This window comes from Canis lupus, chromosome 22 (genome assembly GCF_003254725.2).
Source record: "Canis lupus dingo isolate Sandy chromosome 22, ASM325472v2, whole genome shotgun sequence".
In the NCBI taxonomy this organism is placed as follows: Eukaryota; Metazoa; Chordata; class Mammalia; order Carnivora; family Canidae; genus Canis; species Canis lupus.
The window spans coordinates 6,579,246-6,603,929 of NC_064264.1; the positions used below are offsets into that span (position 1 = coordinate 6,579,246).

The window sequence follows — 24,684 nt, forward strand, 5'->3', positions numbered from 1 at the left end:
TGACATTCTGACTACCTAAGGGTTGCACCAACCAACAACAGGGTACATATTATTGTTTATTTTTCCCAGGTCAGGAAGGAGAAGCTCAGGTTCTGTGAATTAGCTAACGTGGGTAGAGAAAGGTACAGCGGTGCTTGAACCTACATCCTTGAGCCTCTCTTTAGTCTAGGGTTTCTTCCTCCTTCTATTCACACTTTTCCTTGCTCAGAGCTTTACTTGGAGAAATGCTACTCTGTGCCAGAGACTCTGCCAAAGCAAGGGACAGACAAATGAAGATGCATAGTTCCCCTTTCCCAAGAGCTTATCGCCTGGTGACCTTCCCAGATTCCCTCCTCTCCTTCTGGAGAAAAATCTCAAGTGAACAGGCCATACTACTAAAAGAAGGAGAGGCAAAGCATTAGAATCATGGGGTGGGTCACAGCTTTGATACCACTGTCTGGTCTAGCTTCCAGGACCACGTTGAGGGAACTGCTTCCTCTGTTGTGCTGTTACGTGGGTGGGTCAGCCACAGGGGGCAGAGGCCTGAGGTAAGAGACCCCTCTCAGTGGGGGGTGACTACAGAGCTCTAGTGTGAGCTTACGCAGGGCAGAGCACCCAGAAGCACTCAGGAGGGATAATGACAGTTGGGAGCGACAACTGGGGTGGGGGTCTGATGGAGGCATTCTGAATTGAGTGCACTTTATTGGGAGCAACTGAAGTTTCTCGAGTTCTTTCTGTGTGGTTGGCACTGATCCAGGTGCTGTAAAAAAGTAGAGGGAAAAAGCTTTGGGGGCTGGAGATCGAGACGTTCCGAGAAACCAAAGATACCAAGAAACGTCTGGCACACTTCGGTGCAGGTGAGGGGGGAGGCAGGGTGTGGAGGTGGTGGCATTTCATTTTAGTGTGCTCTAGCTGTCTCCCTCCCTCCTTGCCTCCTTCCCTGACTCTGAGTGCCCTTTCTTCATCTTCTACCCCATGGCACCCCCTGGGCCTCCAGATACAAGATACCCCATCATGTTCTCCCAGGCCCCCCACAGAGGTGCCTTGCCCAGGACTGCACTCTGCTTTGGGATCCAAACCACAAATGGTGCAGATAGTAGCCAGGTCAGCCAGGTGAGTACAGAAGGATGTGTGGGGAACCAGCGGTGGGGGCCGCAGAGGACTGAGCAACTTCTGGTCCATCTCAACAGGGCAGCTGCTCCTGCCCTGGGTGACTGATACTAAGGAAACTGGGCATTACAGGGGCCCCAAGGTTCTGGGAGGAGTGGGAAAACTAGTTTTTATTTGAATTCTCACTATGTTTGAATATTGGAAATCTGGTTAATTTAACTATTTTTTCTAATGGTTTTTATTGGCCAAATAAAATAAGACTGGACTGGATTCCACTGGGGACTTCTCATCTGTACTTCTCTCCCTAGGCGATGCCACTTTGCTTTTTCTTTCTCTCTCAGAGTCTGTCTCTCATTCTTGGGATCTTCTCCCTTTAGGACCCAGGGAGGTAGCTGGTTACTTAATTTCCAGTGGTGAATTTGTCTTTGACTTCAAAGCTGTGGCCTAGAGGTATGGGACTCATGGGGAAAAGTAAGGCCCCAAGGGGGTTGTGGGTGATCATCAGGTGGCCTGGCCCTCCTGACCCCAGGTCTTATCAAGCCATTTGGGTAGCCTGTGAGTTCTGACCATCTTTAGGGTCATTTCCTTCTTCAAAGGTTCTGGGGACACTTGACAGTCATTCCCAAATGAGTTCATTTGGGCCTGGGACTTGGAATGGGGAAGGGATGGCTCTGGGGAATGGAGCCTATGGAAAGACATGGTGACTGACCCAGAAACCCTCTCAGCGTAGCTCAGGCTTAGCACTACAGCCCTATCTGCATTGTCCAATATGGTAGCCACTAGTCACCTGTGGTTTATTTACGTTTAAATTAATTAAAATAAACTAAAAGAACAATGTTTAGGTCCTTGGTTGCACTAGCTGCAAGCGCTTAATAACCACAATGGGCTGGTGGCTGCCATATTAAACAATATAGATATGAAAATTTCTATTATCACACAAATTTCTATTGGACAGCATTGCTGGACCACCAACCTCATGAGGAAACAGGCGTGGGAGTTAGAACTGAGTTTTGGTCCTAGCTCAGCTACTCATTGCCTCTGAAACCTTGGGCAAATTACTGAATTCCTTTGGATCTTTTTTCTTCACTGGTAAAATGGAAATAACATTTTCCATAAGATTCCCTTGAGCATTAAAGGAAAATGCAAATACTTGGGATTGTAGCCATGAATACTGTTAACACGGCCTGTGACCTCCAAGCCAGAATGCTGAGCTATGTGATGGGAGGAGCCAGGTCTCACACTCAGATGGGAGTTTTTGTTCCCCTCCCTATAGTTCCTTGTCTGCTTCTTAAATTTTATTGTGCTAATTATGCTTATTAGCATAACCTCAGAAAGATTCTTTAGGTGTATGTAGGCAGGGAGGACAAGCAAGAAAGCAGAAGTATGCTGTGGAGGCTGCCCTGAAAGTTGTGTAGTGCAGTCTGTACAACTGTCTCAGGAGACCTAAGGGAAGTTCAGGGTTGAGCATGCACCTGGGAACAGGGAAGAAAAGAGAATGTAAGGGGGCAGGTGCGTCTGGTTATCAGTGGGCATTGGTGATGCTGGAAAGCAATCAGATCTAGTGCATGGCATGTGCTAGGTGCTCAAGAAATACTTTCTAAATGAATGAATGAATGAATGAATGAACCATGCAGAGGGTAAAGCCCAATAAGGCAACTTCCGATGACCCTGGCTACTCTACTGACTTCCCCTCAGTAGAAAGCCTTGAATTAGTGGAGGTAAAGGCAGTATATGGGGTGGGGGGATGTGGGCTTAGCTTGCAAATAAGATGCAATAAATATAGGGGAGGTTTAATAGCTTCTGTGTTCTGAGTATCTATTTTGTTCCAAGGATTTTGCATGTTTATCTTCATGCCTGACAAATATCCTGCCAGGAAGGTGTCTCCATCTCTATTTTACAGAAGAGTGAGTTGCTGGGGCAGCCCCGGTGGCACAGCGGTTTAGCGCCGCCTGCAGCCCGGGGTTTGATCCTGGGGACCCTGGATCGAGTCCCACGTTGGGCTCCCTGCATGGAGCCTGCTTCTGCCTCTCTCTCTCTCTCTGTGTCTCTATGAATACATAAATAAAATCTTAAAAAAAAAAAAAAGAAGAGTGAGTTGCCCAGTGACACCTGGCTATATGCAACCATCAGCTGCACCTCCAAGATCTGAACCTCCACTCCCCATCTTTCCTGCTATACCAAGCTACCCTTAAATAAGCAGCATGTTTTCTCTGAGGAAGCCTGGGCTGCTCAAGTTTTAATGTAAGAAGCTGCAACAATCTCTAATCTTCGGGTGGACTCCTGACTTGGCGAATGCTCCTTGTAGTCTAACAACCTTCGTTGTTAGACTAGCCTGCTCCGGCATAGGACTCTAAATACACACACACACACACACACACACACACACACACAAGGATTCTGCAGCACTTTATGGTCAAATGCCTTGAATATACAACAGCAATAAAGCTGCTTCTCCCGTAAGTTCTCCTTACAGCACAAGGAAGTTCTATGACTTATTAGAAAGTGCAAAAGAGTGATGAGTCACTAACAGTGTGTGTCTGGAAATGAGGACATTTGAGAGACTATTAGGGGAACTGAAATGGATCCAGGACATTTAATAGTGTGTATCTACTGCTATGGTCATGGAATTGTTTAATCCTTTTTGCTTCTTTGACTTCAATGCTTGTAATTGTATATCCCAGAATGCAACAGAACGAAGCTAAGAGATTTTAGATCACACAGAACACAGGTGTCAATCGCAGGCCACTCTGCCTGGAGACTGGTTTGTCTTATGCTAAGGGAATGTCCAGTCACTGGATCCTATTGAGTATCCATATTTTTACCAACACCTGTGTGGGCCCTCTGTTTACAAGAGTAGTAGTCAAGAGTACATGGTCAAGGGGGTATGGAGGAACAAGCAGTCAGCAGGCACAAGGGTCCAGCCTGGGCTTGTTCCTTTTACATTTACCACCTAGAAGGTGTCTTTCATTTGTGGATGTGGCCACATCTCCTCGTGTTCCAGTGAGGACCAACCTGGAGGTCTAGCTATCTTGGACAAGATCTCCTGGGACTAGGATGCTCAGTTCTGTCCAAGGCACTTTGGAAGGAAGAGAAAGGAAAATGAAAATCAACGATTTGTGGAGCTCAACAGTTGCCCTGAGGCAGCGTTTCTCAAAATGTGTTACACGGAATGCTAATCCCGTAAGCTGCTCTGTGATGAAAGGATTCTGGGTTCAAAGATGTAGGGGATGTTGCATATCATATCACTCGTGTGGAGCTGCACAGTGCAAACCAGCATATGAGAGGCTGTAAGAAGTTTTACAGAAAAAAAAATCTTTTTTTGTTAAATAAACTTCTAAGTTTACTTGAATGTAAAACTCATCTTCCCTCCACCTCTATCACATCTCTTAATAGTCGAGGAAGCCATTGAGCATTGAGGGCAGATGATGATGAAGATGCAGGAGGGGATTGAATCTACTGGCTAAAAAAAAAAGTGTGAACCCTTTTTCTACTATCTTTTATTCAGATCAGTAATCCCAAACTCTGTTTAGGAAGCCACTGAGGTGTCAGGAAGCTCACAAAACACCATTTAAAGCATGGAAAGGTACATTCGCTTTGACCAGAAAAGCACCCATCGTCCACTCAGTGGTGAATGGGAAGAAGAGGGCCACAACCCTATTCTCCTCTAGTCCTGTGCATTCCCAGCCTTGTCCTCAGAGAACTCCTGCTGACTCCTCAGTCAGGCTTGGTTTCCTTCATTGTGTTCACTCATAAAACCCGATCCTTCCCTCCAGAGCACTCATCTCCTTTGTAATTAGGCATTTGCCAGCATGATTATTGGTTTATGGCTTCCACTGGACTAAAAGCAGAGAACAGGGACTGGCACATAATTGGTGTTCATTATATTTTTTTTCAAGAAATTGTATTAAATCCATTAGAAGTCCTAATAAATCCACATCCCTTGGTACTCATTAAACCAGACACTTTCTCACCCTCTGGGCAAGAGTCTATATTAGTTTGCTAGGGCTACCATAACAAATAACCACAGTGTGGGTGGCTTAAAACAACAGAAATGTATTCTTTCACAGTTCTCAAGGCTACGAGGCTGAAATTAAGGTGTCGGCAAGGGGGCTTCTTCCTGAAGGCTCCGAGGGAGAATCTGTTTTATTCTCTCTCTGAGCTTCTGGTGGCTCTTGGCGTTCCTTGCCTCGGTAGCTACATCACCCCCACCTCTGCCTCCATCTTCACATGGCTTTCTCTTCTCTGTGTGTTTGATCAGAGATGCCTGGATGAAACTCTGGGAATTCCTTAAATATAACAAAAACCTAAATAAAACCTATGGCTACGCCACCTTGTCCCATTTTCCTGCCAATAGTTATCCACCCATATCTTCCTGCCTTTTCTCATGAGCCTGTAGTATTTCCTAAAAATGAAAGGCTTATACATCTTACTATCATTAATTCTGCCAACAGACATTTGTCGAACATCCTGGAAGATACTTGGAGCCATAGTCATCTGCTGGGCAGGAGTTTCCCAGGAAGGCTTCCTCTTCGTGACTCTCTTGAATACTTGTACCTTTCCCCCTCCAAACCCACAAAAGACACAGTTGTAGAGTAACTCTATGAGGCAGACAAACTTGGTAAGGATTACTCTTACTAGCTCAAATACTTGAGAAGAGGTATCAAATGCATAATGACTTTTCCATCAATTATACCAAGAAGAATGAGGGAAGAGGCAGGATTTGGTCTTTTCCTGGTCATAAAGAAGGGAAGAAGTGGCATGTCTGAAGAAATCCATTTGCTTTTTCCATCTATTGCTTTTTTTTTAAAGTAAAATATGAACTCACAGATAAGAAAGAACTTGAGGAAAATAAATGAAATGCAAGGAATTACCTTGATGAATGCCAAAAACATACCCCACCTGCAGAAGAAATGTTTCCAAGAATGTTGTGAGGAAAGAGGAAAAAACAGTGCAGTCACATCAATACCATGTCTGTGGAGGCAGGAAATACTTTTTGAAAATTAAATTTTAAACAGATAGTGATGATTTTGATATTGAGACACTTGAACAAAAACCCTGGATGAGTTTCAAGATTTTGCTTTCTAATATTCATCTTCTTTCCTTTTAGGAAGCAAAATTTATGAACTTCAGAATTAAATTTAAAGGATATAGTGGCTTGGAATGCTGGAAATATTCACTAGCAAATATGTCAGACTTTAATAAAGGTGAGTCTGACATATTTCCATGAGAGAGAAAGGCATCTTGTATTTTTATTCTTTTAAACCAGGCATATGAAATACATTTCATTAATTTTGATGCAATAAGGGGCCCTTAGCTCACATATTTTATTTAGCAAAAGGGCATGATACACCTTTCTTTCCCCGTGTCTTCATGCCTTGAGAAATCTTTTTGCCCTTCATGCTCACATAAAAAGCATATCTCCAAGGTACATAAATTTTTAAACTATGTCCTCAACCAGGTGAATTGCAAAATGGATCACTCAATCCTTCCAACCAAGAAGAGACACTGTCATGGGAATACCAAGAAGAGACACCTATCTTTTGTTGGATCCAGTGATGAAAAGTTTGGGAGCCTTCACCCTGTGGTTGGAAAAACTCTCATCTAAAATAATACTCCTTTGACCAGGTGTGTCCACTGAGTTCTGGGATTGCCAAACCAGTGAGAACAAAAGTCAAGTTGAAGAAAGCAGTCAAGGAGAGAGAAGAGAAGAGGGAGGAAATTTGAAGATGAGATTTGAAATGAGATCAAGAGTTGATGAGGCAAAGACATACAGGGTGGCTGTTCCAGATGACAGGAGCTGCAGAAGATGTTTTTAGGAAGGGAGAAAAGCTTAAAGGAACAGGAGCATCAAATATTAAAAGTACTACAGACAGCACAAAACATTGTTTTGAAATCTGAAAATGGTACGAGAATACAGATTGCATTCTAAATAGTTTGGGAACATGATTTTCAAAAGTGAAGGAGTAATTTTACATGGTATGGTGGTGTAGTGGTTGAATTGTGGCCCCTAAAATGAAATGTCTACATCCTAGCCTGCAAATGTGACCTTATTTGGAAAAAGCATCTTTGCAGATATAATTAAAAATCTTTAGATGAGATTATCCTAGATTACCTGAGTCTACCCTAAATCTGGTGACAAGTGTCCTTATAAGAGATTAAGAGGGAAAACACAGTCCTACAGATTTCAAAGTGAGCATGCCCTGCAAACACCTCGATTTTGGGACTTCTGGCCTCCAACTCTAAGAGAATAAAATTTTCTTGTTTTAGGCCATTCAATTTGTGGGAATTTGTTATGGCAGCCCTAGCAAACAAATATGAGTGGTTAAAGCAGGGTTTTAGCATCCAGAGAGACCTGGTTTTGAGTTGTGGCCCCTCTTCTTCCTAACCTTTTGCAGGGCTCTTAGCATCTCTAAATATTAGTTTCTGCATGAGCAAAATTGGAAAAACAATAGTACCTACTTCATAGGTTGCAGAGACCAAAGGAGTCAATGTGTGGAAAGGATGGAACACAGTGAACGTCACATAGTAGACACTCACTAATGGCAGCTGATATTACTCTAGTGATCATTATTATCTCCCATACTCCCAATCACTTGCATTGGGGCTTCCACAGAACCCACTCGTGCTGGTTAGGAGACAATTCTCTCAGCTCTAAACCTGCTGTATTCTTCCATTGGCTGGAGCTTTGCTGACTACATGTCTCCTTTGCCAATTATCGACATTCCAGGGAGGTAGGGTGATGCAAAGAGAGGAGGAGTTACTTGCCCTTTCTGTTTGCTTGCTTTTCCTATCAGCATCTCCATCAGTGAGTTTTCACTCTGGAAACAGCAAGGTTCTAGTCAGTTGCAGTTTCCAGCATCTTTCAGAATTCCCCAAAGCAGTCCCATAGCACTTGCATGCTCTGAGGGACCAGCCCCACACAGGCAGTGCCCCCTCCTCAGAAGTCCCAGGCCTAGCTCCCCAGGCCTCTCTCCAAGCTTCCAGGGTCTGGCACCGCCCAGTCCCCTCTCTTGTGTTCCTGCAGCTCTAGAGAGGTTTGTTGGCTACTTTCTGCAGTTGCTAGCTTTTGTCACCTTGGGGTTCCCTGCTTGCCTTTTCAGTCCCCCAGTACCTGTTTAAACAATTCTCTGTAGTAGATTGTCTCTGATAAAATACTAGTGAAGTTCCTGTTTTCTGACTGTGCCCTGGTGGAGAGGACACTCTTCTTGGTTTCCTATGTGTGTGTGAAATGGTTGGCACAGCCTAATGGGCACTGAATTGAAATCAATAAGACTTGAGTTTGTATCTTGGCTCCCTTACTTCCCAACTGAGAAATCTTGGCCCAAATACTTGGCTTCTTTGAGAGTCCAATTTTCTAATTTGTGAAATGGGATTAATAACGTTTATCCTGTAGGGTTATGTGTAGTTGAATGAGATAATGTCTAAAAAGTGCCTGGCACCTAACAGATGTTCAAGAGGCATTGGCTATCATTTTATGTGTGTTACAATTATACTTTTGCATCTTTATGCCTCTTACAGGTTCTTCTGCTATTAACTGTTGAGCATATGAGCTCCTCTGGCAAGTCTGGACTCTCTTATTCTGGTTTCTTTGTTTCTTATAGTGTTTGTTTTAGATGAGACGACTATAGTTCTGTTGTATTAATTAGCTTGACCCCAACTGATTTATGGATGAGGAAGTGGTAGTTGTATGTACGACGGAGCTGACTTTAAAATGCACAAAATATTAGTATGAAAACAAGACTCCCATTGGGAAGTGCCATTGGGACACTTTAGCTAGTGTGGTGCTCAGCCTCTTCAGTCAGCACTCTTTCCCATGTAAATGTGCTCCTGACTTCTAGAAGCCTATTTAGGAAGAGGCTGTGACATGTCAGAGGCGGTGGAATGTGAACAAAAAACTAAATGAATACAATCTGACTGAGGCTGTTTTCCTAAGACTTAGTCAAAATTCATTTGAAGCCACTCCCATGTTTACAGACTATTTTAATGTCAAAGAACATGGTCTACAAGTCATCAAACATTCTCTGGGTACCTCAGGAAGCATTCTGTAGGGGCTGCTGGAATTAAAGTCACACAAAAGCTGTGGTCTTAACTGGTGTGGGGTTTCCATTAAAATGGGACGCCAAACTGACAGGCCCAAACACAAATATAATAGCTGCATATGTAATTCTTTTAGGTTCTAGAATTTTCTGGAACTCCCAGGAAGATTCCTGACTGGGCAGGTAAGGGGCCTGAGGCATGGGTACCACCATGGTAAAGTATTTTTCAGTCTATTGGGAATTATTTCCCCATTCTCTCTTCCCATCCTCAAGTGACCTCAATGCCTAATACCACTGCTAGGCATTATCACATCAACTCACAGGAGGCTTGATCCATTCTTTTGGCTCCCGATTACTTCCCCTTCACCACCACCAGAGTGTACCTATTCTTTCAGGATTCTGCTTTCTTTATATGAGAAAGTCCAATCAGTCAGCTGTATGAATCAGACATTGGCCTAGGTTTATTGACATAAAGGTACATATATCTTGGCCTCAAGTACTTTCTAGTCCTCGTAGGAGAGACAGATAGGTGAACAATGAGTATATATATCAAATGTGCAATGATTTTGGGTTCTAGGATGATGAAACACAAAGAAGGAATGCCCATTCTAACAAAGACATGATAAGAAAGAGTTTCATAGACACTTCAAAATGGGTAGTAGTGCAATGTGGCTTTAGGGAAAATGAATTGGAGGGTGCGGAAATGGGGATTCTATGGCAGAATAGAATATGAGCAAACAAAACCTTGAAACCCAAAATACAGATGTGTGGCAGGTTTTAACGTCTGAGGATTGAGAGAAGAGGTGACAGGCTGAGGTAAAAAGGTTGGTCTGGCACAGAGTACAGGAAAAAGGGTCCTTGCTTTAAACTATCTTTGTTTCACACCTCATAGCCAGGTCCTTGGTGTTTCAACCAGGTATTTTGCACTGCTTCCTCTAATGTCTGTTTATCACAAGCTTCTCAACTATCATGTCATGATTGTTGAAAAGGTGCCATACTTGGGGAAAGTATTTAGGAAAAGCAATGGAGCCTCACACCTCTCCATCATCTGGGATTCTGATGAAAGGTCTACCATGCTCTTCTCTGCCTTCCACCCCAGAAAACAAGTTCTACAGACATCCACTGGGCATCTACTGCAACGTGGTTCCATGCTAGTCACAATAGGAAGTAACTAGTGCTTTTTAAACAAACATTTACTATTTTCTAAGCACAGTGCTAGATGCTTTGGAGGCAAATAAACATAGGGAACAGTTCCTCCCATTAAGAGCTTACAGTTTTTATTGGGGAAACAGGCCTATACATGGCTTATAACACACCTATGGCCAAAGAAGAGGTATGCAGAGGATGCATTAGGGGTATGGAGGAGGGCACTCAGCCTAACCTGGAGCTTCTGGGAAGTCTTCAAGAGGTGATGGAAGCTGAGCTGAGTGTTGAAAGGTGTGTAAAGGATAGCTATGTTAACAAAGGATGGACAGAAACTCCAGGCTGAGGAAAGAGTGTGAGCAACAGCAAGGAAACTTGAAATCACACAATGCTTGTTAGGAGCTACAAGTGCTTTAGCAAGATTAGAGCATGAATAGTGAGGCAGGAAGAGGCAGAAGAGGAATTTAGAAGGGGAGAGGTCAGTTCATGCAGGACCAGTAAGACAAGCAAAGAGCTTAACTCTGTTTTATCATGATGGAAAGCCATGGAATGGTTTTATGTTGAGGGTGACATACTTCAATGGCATCTAACTGCAGACTAGAAGATGGATCAGAGTGGGATGGCTGTCTAAGTCTTGTGTCATAGTCCAGGTAAGAGCTGAGCTAAGAAAGGGGCTGGAGGGTAGAGGAGGGAGAAGGAGATGGGGAATGAATAATGAGTAACTGGAAGAAACCACTAAGATTTTCATTATTCTGAGAGAAGTAGAGGCCATTGTGATGGGGGAGAGAAAGAGAGGGATGGAAATGTGTCCTAAACAGAGATCTTCTGCAAACTTACTTTTAATAGAATTTTTATCATTAGAGGTTTACACTAAACAGGAAAGGCACACTTATATTTCCTTCTAATGGTGATACTTCCTGTTATGTTGATCATTTCCTTTGATATTTCCATTGGTCATTTTGAGAAATCTGTATAAGGCAAAGAGGACTTACTTCTGTGCCCACCACTGAGTGGGTTAGGTCATCTGTCTGGTCATCTGTCTGTCCTGCTCTCCTGCTCCTTTCTGACTTTGCCCTGAGCAAGCACTGTGAGCATTCATTGCTTCCTGGGTATGGAAGGGGATAAAAGTGGAAACTATTGTTTTTTGATGGTTTCCTTTGCTGTGAAAAAGCTTTTATTTTGGTGTAGTCTCAATAGTTTATTTTTGCTTTTGTTTCCCTTGCGTGAGGAGGCATCCATAAATATGTTGCTAAGGCCAGTATCCAAGAGATTACTATTTGAGTTTTCTTGAGGAGTTTTATGGTTTCAGGTCTCACATTTAGATCTTTAATTCATTTTGAGTTAATTTTTGTGTAGGGTGTAAGAAAGTGGTCCAATTTCATTCTTTTGCATGTAGCAGTCCAGTTTTTCCAACAGTATTTATAAAAGAGACTATCTTCTTTCCATTGTATATTCTTATCTCCTTTGTTGTAGATTAGTACCATATAAGTGTGGATTTATTTATGGGCTTTCTATCGTGTTCCATTGATCTATGTGTCTCTTTGTGGGCCAGTACCATACTGCTTTGATTACTATTGCTTGGGAGTATATCTTGAAATCTGGGACTATGATACCCCCAGCTTTGTTCTTTTTCAAGATTGTTTTGGCTATTCAGGGTAATTTTGTGGTTCCATACAAACAAAAAGGCAACCTACTGAATGGGAGAAGATATTTTGCAAATAATAAATAAGGGGTTGATATCCAATATATATAAAGAACTTTTATAATTCAACACCACCCCCCCCAATAATCCAATTAAAAATAGGCAGAGGACCTGAATAGACATTTTGCCAAAGAAGACATACAGAACCAACAGACACATGAAAAAATGCTCAACATCACTAATCATCAGGGCAATGCAAATAAAAACCACAGTGAGAGAACACCTTATACCAGTTAGAATGGCCAGTATCAAAAAGACAATACCAAGTGTTGGCAAGGATGCGTAGAAAAGGGAACCCTTGTGCACTGTTGGTGAGAATGTAAATTGATGTAATCACTGTGGAAAACAGTATAGAGATACCTCAAACAATTTAAAATAGAAATATTATATGATCCAGTAATTCCACTATTGAGTATTTACCCAAAGAAAACAAAAACACTGATTCAAAAAGATACATACACTTATAGTTATTGCAGTATCATTGACAATAGCCAAGATATGGAGGTAACCCAAGTGTCCATCAAATAGATGAAAGAATAAAGAGGGGTGGTGTATATATATATATATATATATATATATATATATATATATATTAGAATCATATCAGCCATAAAAAAAGAATAAGCTCTTGCCATTTGCATATACAACATGGATGGACCTAGAGGGTATTATGCTAAGTGAAGTCAGACAGAGAAAGATAAATACCATATGATCTCACTTCTTCGTGCAATCTAAAATACAAAACAAATGAACAAACAAAATAACAGAAACAGACTCGTGAATACAGAGAACAGACTGGTGGTTACTAGAGGGCAAGGAAAGTGAGGGGATGGGTGAAATAGGGATAGGGATTAACAGGTCCAAACCTCTAGTAATAAAATAAGTAAGTCATGCAGGTGAAAAAAAAAAAAAAAAAAAAAGAAGTGGAAACTGAGCTCGCTTGGGAACAAAGAGGAGGGAATATTTACTGTTTTGTGGAGTTGGTCCCCTCTAGGAGCACTAGGGTGAGGCAGATCCAGGCTTGGTTTCTGGATTGCAGAGTCTTTTGATCTTAAAGCAGCCCTTTGATCCTGGACAGGATTCAGGCCTGGGGGAATGTGGCTGGTGGTTTGCAGAATCGTTTGCTCACTCCTAAAACCAAATTTTACCTTGCAGCCATTAAAATTGTGAACCAAATGTTTCAAAGCAGGAAATTATTTTTATTAAATTTATTTATTTATTTTTATAAAGTAACAATGCCTTCCACTTGTAAAGCATGTTAGCCTTTACAAAATACTGTCACAAATTATGTGTGGCCTTCACATCAGCTTCACAATTTAGGTAAAAGGAGGAAGCGGCCCACCCGGGAATCCAGGACTTCCATTAGTGTTCTCAGCCTGGGGCTCAATCCTCTGCCCCTTGCTCCCTCCTCACCTCCAGCAGGTGAGTATCATCTAAGAAGTTTACTAAGAAAGCTGACTCTTCCATCTTTTACCCCTTAGCCTCCTGTGAGTTCTTTCTGCCACCTGGTACCAGGTGTGCACAGAGGGAAGACCAGCTGGCCACTGGGAAAGCCCGAGGTTCCTCGCCCAGCTGTTGACCCAGAGAGGGAAGACACCTCTATTTCCTCTTTTGTGAAAACACAGATTCTCATGTGGTGTGGGGAACAAATATGCCCCATGGGAATTATTTTCTTCAACCAGGAGAAACTAGATCTGTGTTAAGATGAACTTCTGTAAGGCTTCTGAGTCTGGGAGGATGGATTTCACATCAGCAGGCTGTAGACATTAGCGGCCTGATTTCTGTGGTGTGTGTGTGTGTGTGTGTGTGTGTGTGAGCCATTAGAGAGTGGCATTCTAAGTGTTCCTCCAGAAGTAATAGCACATTTCATGTGTCACTCACAGGAAAGACGTCATGATGAATGACAGCCTCCACCTACAATTTCAGCTTACTTTGGGTTGCCTTCATCACTTCTAAGACAGTAGCTTCCACTGAAGCATTTGTGAAATCCCTGGAATGGAAGGCTGGTGAGAGAGGAGGCTTCTCAAAGCTCCATTGCAGGGCCCTGAGGATACACCAGAATCTTACCACATCGAGGTGACACCCTGTGGCTGATGGCTGAGAATAACACCCCTCTTAGTTCTCCTCCTCTGGGAAGTTGATTCAAACATCATTGTCAATGCACACATTTACGTGTTCCTGCAGGATGTTCTGGAGTCTAGCCATTACAACCTGTCATCCATGAAGCTTTGTGCCCATGCCTGGAGGCAGAAAGCATATGAAATCGTACACTGAAGAAAAAAAAAAAAGTACCAAATCTCAGAGGCAAGTTCTTCTCAGGTTTGAAAGGAGATTGAGAAATCTAGAAAATTCAGAGGTTAATATGTTAGAATCCAAATAACCAGTCAGTTCAGTAAAAAGTAAAATAAGATACACCCATGTTCATGGCAACACTATTCATAATAGCCGAAAGGTAGAAGCAACCTAAAGTCCAACTGTGGATGTACTGATAAACAACACGTAGTTTATACATACAATGGATTCTTCAGCCATAAAAAGGAAGGAAATTCAGGGCTGTATACAACATGGATGAACTTTGAAGATATTCTGTTAAGTGAAGTAAGCCTATCACAAAAGGATGAATATTGTATGAATCCACTATATGAGGCCTCTAGAGTAGTCAAATTCAGAGACAGAAAGTAGAATGGTGGTTTCCATGGGTCAGGGGGATGGGGGAAATGGGATGTTATAGCTTAATGAGTATAAAGTTTGTTTACCAAGTTGAAAAATTTCTAGAAATTGGCTGTACAACAATGCGAATATATTTAACACTACCTAACCGCACACTTAAAAGTATTTAAGAGGGTCAGTCATATATTATATGTATTTTACCATAGCTAAACAATAACAAAGAACAAACAAAAACAAGACAAGCGAGTTGAAAAACAACTAATGGATTGACAGAGCTTTGTTAACTGGCCGCTCAGACTCCTGGGAGACACAGCCACATGTGGCCAATGGAGACTGGGGTCAGAGGAGGTGATCTCAGCTGGGAGAGAAGCTGCCCTGGGGAGGATTTGTTGGGGAGGGAGGTGGGTCATCCTCTCTGCCCTTTGCCTTTCTGGGAATTCTTCCCTCCACCAGTAACTTCTGGAGGAAAACTCATTGTGAAAGTATCCATTTCTTTGTATTGCTCTAAATACTGACACTATCTTGGGCAGGGAACTACGGTGTCTTAAGATTTCTGGGGACTGGAGTGGTCTGTCTTTCATTGGGCCCAAAGAGTGATCAGACTGGTTCCATAGATAGGAGAATGCTGCCGGGGTAGGTGGTTCATCTAACAGACTGTTTCTCAAGAGGAATCCACAGGTTCTATGTAGAAATAATTTATAGTAGTCTAACCTTTATAATACGACAATAATTTAAAATTATGCATTTAATTTAATAGTTGGAGCAACTGGATGATGAACTTATTGCAAGCCTGCTGGTACAATTTGAGCACCCACAGTTATGACTATATTCACTCCAGTGAAGGGCAAATGCCATCTTGAAGCTTTGCATGAATGGAGGTGTAGCACCAAATTAAACCAAGAAAAGTGGTGGGAGAATTGAGTCATCCCATGGCACAGGGTGGCACAGGCATGCCACACTCAAAAATGCCAGCATCGTAATGATGCCAGCGTCGCATTTGTGCTGCGAAGTGATTTCAACAAAACAATGTTATTGGTGTCATTAATTTAATGTTGTTAATTTGAATTTTATTGACCTTTGAGGTAGTTTCCATTTAATTTGTAAACTTGTGTTGCTTTTCATATTATATTAGAGCTACAAGCATAAGGAATTCATATCTACATTTTTATTGGTATATTTTTAAATAGCAATATAATAAGGTTAACTCATAAATAAGGTCAAGTTAACAGTAACTCTAGAATGGCTTCTTTTCTTTAGAAGCTTCTGCAGCTCCTAGTATTGCACAGGAGTTAACAAGCTCTGTCCGTATTTGATCAGACCTAGAGGGACATCTTCAACTCAGGATTCTATGAGGCCAATATAATGACTTTTCAGAATGAATGAGCTTACATTTAGGAAATCTACCCATTATCATCACCATAAATACATAAAAATCCACAGATATCATTAATAGCTTTCTGGTTTTATGTAGAAACTTGCGCTCTGACTTCTTAGCCTCTTCTCTCAGGCTACGTTGACCTCTGCTATGTTTCACACCCCTTTCTTGTCCTTTCTTGTCAGCGCTAGTTTGGCTGCTTCTTTTGTTCAGGATGCTTGTTTTATGTATAGAAACTTCTAGACTTGCTATCAGCAAGTGCTTAGATTTCATTTTAAACACAATTCTGATCAAGCAGTCTCTATGGAGTTTGGTTTCCCCAGAAAACATTCCGCAAACTCCTTTGTTATTGTGCTTGCTACCCCAAGGCTTGTTTTGTGGTTCTACTGGCATTCACAGCTCTTTTCGTCTTTCTCTAACCGCACACTCTGCCTTCCATTTGCGTTCTTCCTCCTGATATGGATCCCGCCCAAGCATCAGAAGGGTCCCTGTAGTTCTGTGGGCAGGATTCTCACTTGGGGTGGACTTAGGCACCCAGACACTTTCTTTGAGAAACCATTAATGTTTCCACTGTCCTTGGGAATTAGGGATCATTTCTGGTTATCTTTCCATGACCTGCATCTGGGGGTATCACATCTCCATGCTATTGGGTCACTTGGCAAATATTTATTAGATGTCTTCTGTATGACAGGCACTGTTTCAGGCATCTGTCAATACCAAGATGAATAAAATATAGTATCTTTCATGAGTTCGTGGTCTCATTGGGGATGCCATGTACATTGAAATAGGTTGTAGTACCTTGTAACAAATGCCCTACTATATATAGTATGGATGCCATGGGTCCTCCAGAGGTGAAGAGGAGGAGCCATTAACAACAACCAGTGGAGGCCAGGAGAGACATCCTGAAGGGTGTGGCATTTGAAGCCCTCTTGAAGGATGAAGGGGAGCTCCTTTGGTGGGAAATGGTAGGTAGGCATTCAAGGTAGAGAGGAGCTTGTGCAAAACTCAAAGGAATAGAACTGCATAGAGTTCAAGTGGAAACGTAAATTCTTTGGGATGGTTGGAGTATAGGTTTTGGTATGTGTCAATGTGTATAGTGGGAGGGAGAGGGTGGGGGACGCTCACACTAAAAGGAAGCAGAGAATTTAGATTCTAGGCTGAGCAGAGGCAATTATATACTACTTGTCCTGCCTTTGGGCTCCTGTGTTTTCTCTTTCTTTACTTCCTTTCATTTCTCCTTCCTTTCCTTCTTCCTTTAATTTTTTCTTCCTTTTTCTCTCTTTCTCTCTTTATAATTTGTTCACATACCATACAACTCACCTATTTGAAATGTGCAATTTTCAAGTATACTATATACAAGTATATTCAGAGTAGAACCATCACCACAAATAATTTTAGCACATTTCGCTATCCCAAAAAGAAACTCCATACCTTTTAGCTATCATGCCCCACCCCCTCAGCCCTAAACACCAATAATCTACTTTCTGCCTCTACAGATTTGCCAACTCTGGACATTTCATGTGGATGGAACCATATGGCGTGGGACTTCTTGTGACTGGCTCCTTTTGCTTAGTATAATGTATTTTCTTGAGCGGCTGCAGAATGGGCAACAATTTGACTTCCCCTAACCTTGCAGAGGGATAGTGAGATTGTGGAGTAGAAGAAAGAAAATAGTGATGAAGTATTTGCGGATCTGAGAGTGCAAAGCTACAAAGACATAAAGTTTCATTTAAGACATTTTCTTTCTGGGACTATGGCTCTCCAACTCTAAATATTTCTCTTATAAAAGACTTCCTCTTGTTTTGAGTAATGGGTAGTTTATCTGGAGCCCTGTGGCATAAGTCCATTTTTGTACGCCAGTTGGTAGAGACAACCCCTCTCTCTCCCACTGTGTGTTGCCATTCCCCTCTTGAAAACACCACTGAATTTGCCGTCCAGGATCCTTGCTTCTTTATGACCCTTCTGCCTAATAGAGGGTAGGCATAAAACTGCCTCTCCCCCAAAACAAACTCAATGAGCTGATAGGTGGCATAGGCTGTACCCGGACCTGTTTTCATAAGTGTGATAAAATTCATATTTGCAAAATTCAACAGGGCAGCCCTTGTTCCTTTCCTATGTCACTGTGTTGCTGAGTTCTGAAAAGGTCTGCTTTCTTTCTCCGTGAGCCTTGCTGGCCCATTTTCAAAGACCGCCTCAGCCAGTGTGAACAGCCCTGGGTCCTTTCCATGCAGCTGTCTTGGGGTTTTATAGATCCTGAGCTGGAATCTCGTGAAGACTGGCTGCCACTTGGGTTGCAGTCCAGTGATTGTACCTCTTGTCTTACATGAAGATGTGATTTTAAATCGGTTTGGGAAAGGACAGGACTAGCCTGAATCATCTTAGGATTCAATGCTAAAATAGAACAGAATATGCAGTAGTTGACTCATGCTATCGTAGTTAAACTACTTGTCACTTAATACTACGTGACTTTAAGAATTGTTTTCATCAGTAATTTCATAAGGCACAAAGACGCCAGGGAGCTTCCTCCATTTTGTTCCCTTCTCTAGTGATGTGCGTCATTATTACACCTCTCCCGAATAGTGTTATTTTAAGAGCCTATTGTTTACGACTCTGCTTTTTTCTTTCAGTTTCTCTCTTGCTGCCTGTCTCTGTCTCTCTCTTACTTATATTGACCAAAATATGATGATAAATATTGCCCTTATATATATATATATTTTTTAAAGATTTTATTTATTTATTCATGAGAGACACACATAGAGAGAGGCAGAGACACAGGCAGAGGGAGAAGCAGATGCCCTGTGGGAAGCCTGATGTGGGACTCGATCCCAGGACCCTGACCAAAGGCAGACAGATGCTCAACCACTAAGCCTCCCAGGTGCCTGCCCTGGTATCTTAATTAGGAAGATTTGGGGATCCGGCTTGAGGCTGTCTGTTAATGGTTTTTAAAATATGCTAAATGAGAATGGGAAATGGGAGAGGCAGGTCCAGGACAGCAGGTAGAGGGAATGCTCAATGCTGGTAGAAATCCCAGGCTACTGAAATGAAGTTTCTACCCAAAGTTAAAGACCAATTTGCCTAATCCTAACAGCTGTGATCCAGAATCTGATCTGGGAATTGACATCTTCAAAGAGTTGATTCAACCTAGAATATTAAAGTTAGGAATGGTAGCAGCAGCACAATTATCCTCTATATTGATGATGTCCCAACCTCCGACCAGTATGGTATGGTGGGAAAACACAGGTTTTATGGTCAGTAAATTGGGGCTGGAGTTTGGGCTTCGGCCATTTACTGCTGTGTGATGTTCGGCGAGTTATTCAGTATCTCTGATCTTCGATTTACATTTTTTTTTTTTTTTTGTAAAGGGAAAATGGTAATACCTATCTCATGGAGGTTATTGTGAAGGTGAAATGTGCAGGTATGGGGTATTTCAGATTCAAGATTTATTTGTTCCTGTCCTTTGTTAGGACAGTGTGTTATATGATCTGTTTGAAAATACCTGGTCGGAGATTTAGCTGGAGAGTGTGCTGTATCCACTTTGTCCATTTATTCTTTCATTGATTCACTTGTTCATTCACCAAGCCTTGGCCACTAAGTGTGTGACACTGGATGGGTGTTGGGGATACAGCCATGCCCTGCCCTTGCCAGTGTAGTGAGGATGCCTACCGCAAATGCCAATTACATTCCAGTGTGGATACTCACCACGCTGGGGGAAGTCAAGTGCTGTGGAAGCATTTGGAGAGTCAGTCAACTTAGCTGGGGGAGGGTTCGGGAAAGCATCCCCGAGGATGGAGAGAAGAGAGCCAGGTGGAGGTGAGGCAGAGAGCATAGATGACACACGGTGGGTAAGGGGTTGGGGATAAAGTGGCTCCGGTGGATACTTTGGTATGTCTGCAGTGTCAAGTATGAGGGGAAATACAGAGATGGATCCAGAGGTATGGAGAGAACCCAAGCTTCCAGGGCCCAGGATTGTCTCCCTGTTGGGAGTTCTGTCCCTCAGATGTTGATACAATGGACGCTGTCATCACCAAAGAGAAGGTGCTAGTGCAGTCCTCACAGTTAGAGTTAGAACCTGAACTACATTCCCCCATAGAAACAGCGTGTTAAATGGTAGCTCCATGTAGTTAGAATACCCCTACAAAGAACACCTTCAAGTGCATTTTAAACAAGTAAAATATAGAAAAATAAGGGGAAACGGATTCTGTTTCTAGGCTTGTCCTTTGTAACACAGAGCTCTGTACTTCTTGCTCTGGCCATCTGAGCCTACACTGGATCCACAGGCTGGCTCTGCGTGGCCCACGCTGTTTGGATTTGCAATGTCTGGTCCGGTGGGGGTCTCTCCTGAGTGCTTCTATGGCTCCCTTGCTCCCTGCTGGTTGATACCTGGCCCACTTCTTCACACTGATGTTACCTAACTTGGCCCCTGGAGACAATGAACGTGGGGACCCTTTCTCTAGGCAGCAGAGGCGAGAGATAGTATCATCGTTTCTGTCTGATTCATCCTTGCTGTTAGTCCCTATGTGAGGTCAAGCATGATAATTGAGGCGGAGTTTGGAGGTGCCTTCTTGCTTTGCACCAAATGCTGGTTTTTCTTTTCTCTTTCTCCAGTCCTCCTTCCTGTCTCTCATTTTGTCCTGCCAATACTTTTCTAGCTCCGTTAAATTTAATTCAGCAAAGGCATAGGGGCCTGGCACTTAGCGGGCAGGGGCTAGAGAAGCACAGTGGTGACCATAAGGAGTTTACAGTTTGGCACGAGGGGGTCGAGGACAGACAAGCGAAAGGTCCAGCTCTGTAAGGTTGGGGTCACAGCCCCACCGAGGCGGGGTCTACAAGAGTGTGGAGGAGGAGTACCTGAGCCACCTTGGAGACAGAAAGAGGCCTGATGGGCCAGCAGGAATTAGCTAGACAAACGTGCGTGCGCTCCAGGCAGGCACAGAGTAAATAAAACATGAGCCAAGGTCAGACACGTAGCAAGGTGCACTAAGGGGAGATTGCAGGAGGGAGCCAAAGGCTGGGAGCAGAAAGGAGGAGGAGGTGCAAAGCCCTGAGAGCTGAGGATGGAGAGGCCAGCTCCTGCCTTTCAGTCTCTCCCTAGAAGGGTTTTAGGGTAGTACTTAGCACCTCCTGGCAGCACTCTGAGCTGAGATGGGCATTGGTTTTTGTCCTCTGGAAAGTCTGTATTTTTCAAATGTTTCCTTAGAGGAAAGGGTCCCTGGAGAGTGGAGGGGCTGAGCCTGCATTGGCAGGAAAAGTGGATTAAAAGCAGGCCAAACCCAAAATAGCTCCTGGGGTTGACCAGATGGAAATTAGATTGCTGGCCTGTGTGGGTGTAACCCTGGGGAGGCCAGCCAAACGGTGAGAAGGGAATGATCCCTTCTAGAGAGTGTAGGAGACAATGTTGTGGTCCGGGTCCTAACTCAACAAATGTCACAAAAAGCATAACCTAAGCAAGCCACAACTTTAAAAAAAGATTCAAAATGCAAAGGATTTTCCAGCGCCTGTAGGAGAAAGCTTACTCTAATAGTAGATGAGTACCAAGAAGATCACTGACTCTGCTGTTTAAAATATTAACACCTGGACTTGTTCGGGAAGTCACAGTCTAGAGGCAGCTTTCTACTCCTTCCTGCTGGCAAGAATTTAAGAACCAAAGCCATTCTCCTTAGGTTGCGGTCACTAGGCTTGTGGGTGTTCCATTAGGAAAAGGTGCCCGGGCTTAGGAAGTGAGGCAGGGTGCTGTGGAAACATGTAACACCTATACCGTCTTGGCTTTCTTTTCATAACTATTTGGGGTGCTCATTCATGATGCCAGCCTCTCAGCTGGCTCAGGGCTGCCCAGCATCCCCACGGGCACCCCTGAGGCAGGCGGGTCTGATTTCCTCTTCTGAAAGCTGCAGGATGTAACAGCTCGGGTGTGAGGGTGTGAGCACTCCCCTCATCCTTGTGAGAAGGACAGGCTTTGGGAAAGGAGGTTCAGACTTTCAGTAAACAGGACGGGCTTTCTTAAGCTTCTCGGAAACGCCTGGACCTGACACTTGTCATCTGCTACTAAATTTGGCCGTTTCATTTTCCTTACTCAGGATATATTGGCAACCATGGCACACATTCCGGGATGAAGTTAGATAAACAACTTGGCTGCTGAGGATTTTTACCTGTTACGGCTCCAAGAAATATCCAGTGTTCTAAGCACGACTCAGGGCAATTTCAACCAAAGTGTTAAGAATAGAAAAGATCAGTAGTCTAGTTGATCTCTTTCCCACCCCATGATTTTCATTAGTCTCAATAAGCTGCTAGAGGTAAGTTTTTGCCCTTTCAGCTTTGATGTTGCATGTAAGCTAATTCCTGTGTTTGGGTAAGACCGTGGAGAGTTCCAGTATCACCTCCACCCTCCACCTGGGTGGGAAGAACGCATCTCCCCCACCTTGAATATGCAGAGCACCTGTGCACGCCACTGTCCCAGCACTAACTGCTGATAGCATATTGTTTGTTCACCAGTCTGTCTCCCCCGCTGCTCCTGGAACCCCGCCAGGGATCATCTCTCCTTCGTTCTTGAATTCTCAAAATGAGCCCAGTGCCTGGTGCATACTTGTGTGCCTGGTGCACACATACTTGATACCAAGCACTCCTCCCGATTCTGGGGGATGATGCTTTTGGCTGCCGACTGACAAAGGAATAGGCCAAAAGGGCTCATGGAAAGGCAGCTAGGAGATAGGGGAAGGAGCAAAGGATTTGAAGACCAAAGATCCTTCTTTTGTTTAGTAGCTGTTTCTGTCACTCTGAGCAAATCATCAGTTTGACATTTTGTTCCCCAAAAAGTGATCATCCTGCTTTCCTAGTTTTGGGAGAGAGGAGTAAATGATGTAATAGATATGAAAATGCTTTCTTAAAAAAAGAAAGAAAAAGGAAGAAAGAAAGAAAGAAAAAGAAAGAAAGAGAAAGAAAGAAAGAAAGAAAGAAAAGAAAGAAAGAAAAGAAAAAGAAAAGAAAGAAAAAAAGAATGAAAGAAAAAATGCTCTCTCAACTGTGATGGGTTTTATGTAAGAGAAGCATTTTTTTACCTGCCAATTGGGACAGCCACGTTTTTGTGTAGTTCCCTCACATTCTGAGTGACCTCAGGCAGGTCAATTATTTAGCCTATCATGGATGCTTCCTGGGTAAGGAAGCTGTCATTTTTGTCTTCCTGGGTCCTTGTGAGGATCAAAAGAGATAATGCATATGAATCTGGTTTGGAGATTATTAAAGTCTATGAACTGGAGTCATGATATTGTTTGATAAGGTGGGATGAGTATAGGGCCTGCATTCCCCGCTGTCCTCCACCCCGTCCCTATCTTCCCACCATCAGTCCTGGGTGCACGTATGTGTGTGCACTTACTGTGGTGCCAGGAGGCAAGAGCCCAACCATCTCCAATTGCTGGCAGTCACGGTCCCATCCTTACAAGAACCGGATGGGTGAGACTCTTGGTAGTCGGCCATGAGGACTGGACGTGGAGGACCGCCAAAGCTGCTTCTGCCGAAATCCCACATTTTGAGGAGATGCATCCAGGTGCATAAACAGACACATACATTTCTGACATATCTGCCCCCAAATCAGACATCGGTAACATTTGTCACTCTTCAATAAACAAGATCAGCTTTTTCTGCTAGCTGGATAGTATAAACAGTCAGGGTTCTCAGCTGTGCACTGAAAACAAAGCACTTCAAAGCATGATTAAGTAGAACCTTAAGAACCAGGATCCTCAGTTCACCAGAATTATGTTGCTGCATTTAGTATTCATGAGAACGATTAGTAAGCAACACACAAAGCTTGTATGTCAAGATAATGGATTAGGATAATATTTGTGCTTTGTGCTGCAATAGAAGAATGCACTTGAATGAGACTCTGTTGTGCGTCACTTATTCTATCCCAGCTTTCTCGTTCTAAGAAAGTAGGTCGTTTAGGGACGCTTGACTGTGAACTCCTGAGGCAGCAGAGAGAGATAAGGATTTTGGGGTGTGCAAGTGAAAGCTGAGAGGGAGGGGGAGCGATCCTGAGACTGGGGTGCTGGTGGAGATGGGTGGGTCTGCTGAGTCACGGCAGCCTCACCTCCTCTCTGTCCACATCCAGCCTTAGCAATGAGACCTTGGGCAGAAATGGTTGTGGAGAGTTCTCAGAGGGCTTGAGTCCAGGAAATGGGGATGCTGGCCCCAGTAATAATTGGCTTCTTCCGCCCCTGGCATGGGCTAGGGAGTACCAGGCACTAGGACTTCAGAAGGCCATGTTGGCTCCTTGTATGATCCTGGTAGGTCAGAAAGGCACAAAGATTAAATTTTGGAATCATTGTGCAGTGCTGGAGTGGATAAAAAATAAATAAATATGATATTTCTTGGAAAGCTGAATTTGTTTGCAAACTTAGCCTCCCTTGGTTAGCAGTATTTATTTTAGAAATGCAATTTCCAGGGGGTTCTGTGAGGTCAATTGATATCCTCCAGTTTCCAGCATCTACATCTTCAGGATGGTAGGTGGGGGTGGAGCAAGAGGAGAACTGACAATCCAGTTTCAGAACTCAGGGTAGTGGGATGTGGAAGAGACTGTGGTTCACCGGAGTCAGGCGCTGGAAGTGTCTCTCATCTCTCTTCCCACTGGGAGTGCCTGACATCCTCAGGTTGTGAGAGTGGCAAACCAGGTTAACCTCGTA

General features: G+C 43.3%; 2 long non-coding RNA genes across 18 annotated transcripts in view; one reads left to right on the forward strand and one right to left on the reverse strand.

Moving 5' to 3' along the window:
- The window catches only part of LOC112678853 (uncharacterized), a 145,166-nt gene that overhangs the window by 11,296 nt on the left and 109,186 nt on the right, over positions 1–24,684 (reverse strand). For 2 of the 17 annotated variants that reach the window (XR_007404828.1, XR_007404822.1), the window contains one exon: positions 12,531–14,311. The exons of 12 other annotated variants lie outside the window; for them this stretch is intronic. This is a non-coding gene — a long non-coding RNA (uncharacterized LOC112678853). Of the gene's footprint in view, positions 1–12,530; positions 24,286–24,684 lie in introns of those variants that run through there. 3 more of the 17 variants (XR_007404827.1, XR_007404823.1, XR_007404829.1) reach the window with 2 other exon arrangements.
- LOC125753308 (uncharacterized) lies at positions 467–14,297 on the forward strand. Its single transcript, XR_007404833.1, has 4 exons — positions 467–836; positions 1,006–1,092; positions 13,291–13,392; positions 13,854–14,297. It is a non-coding gene; the product is annotated as an uncharacterized LOC125753308 (long non-coding RNA).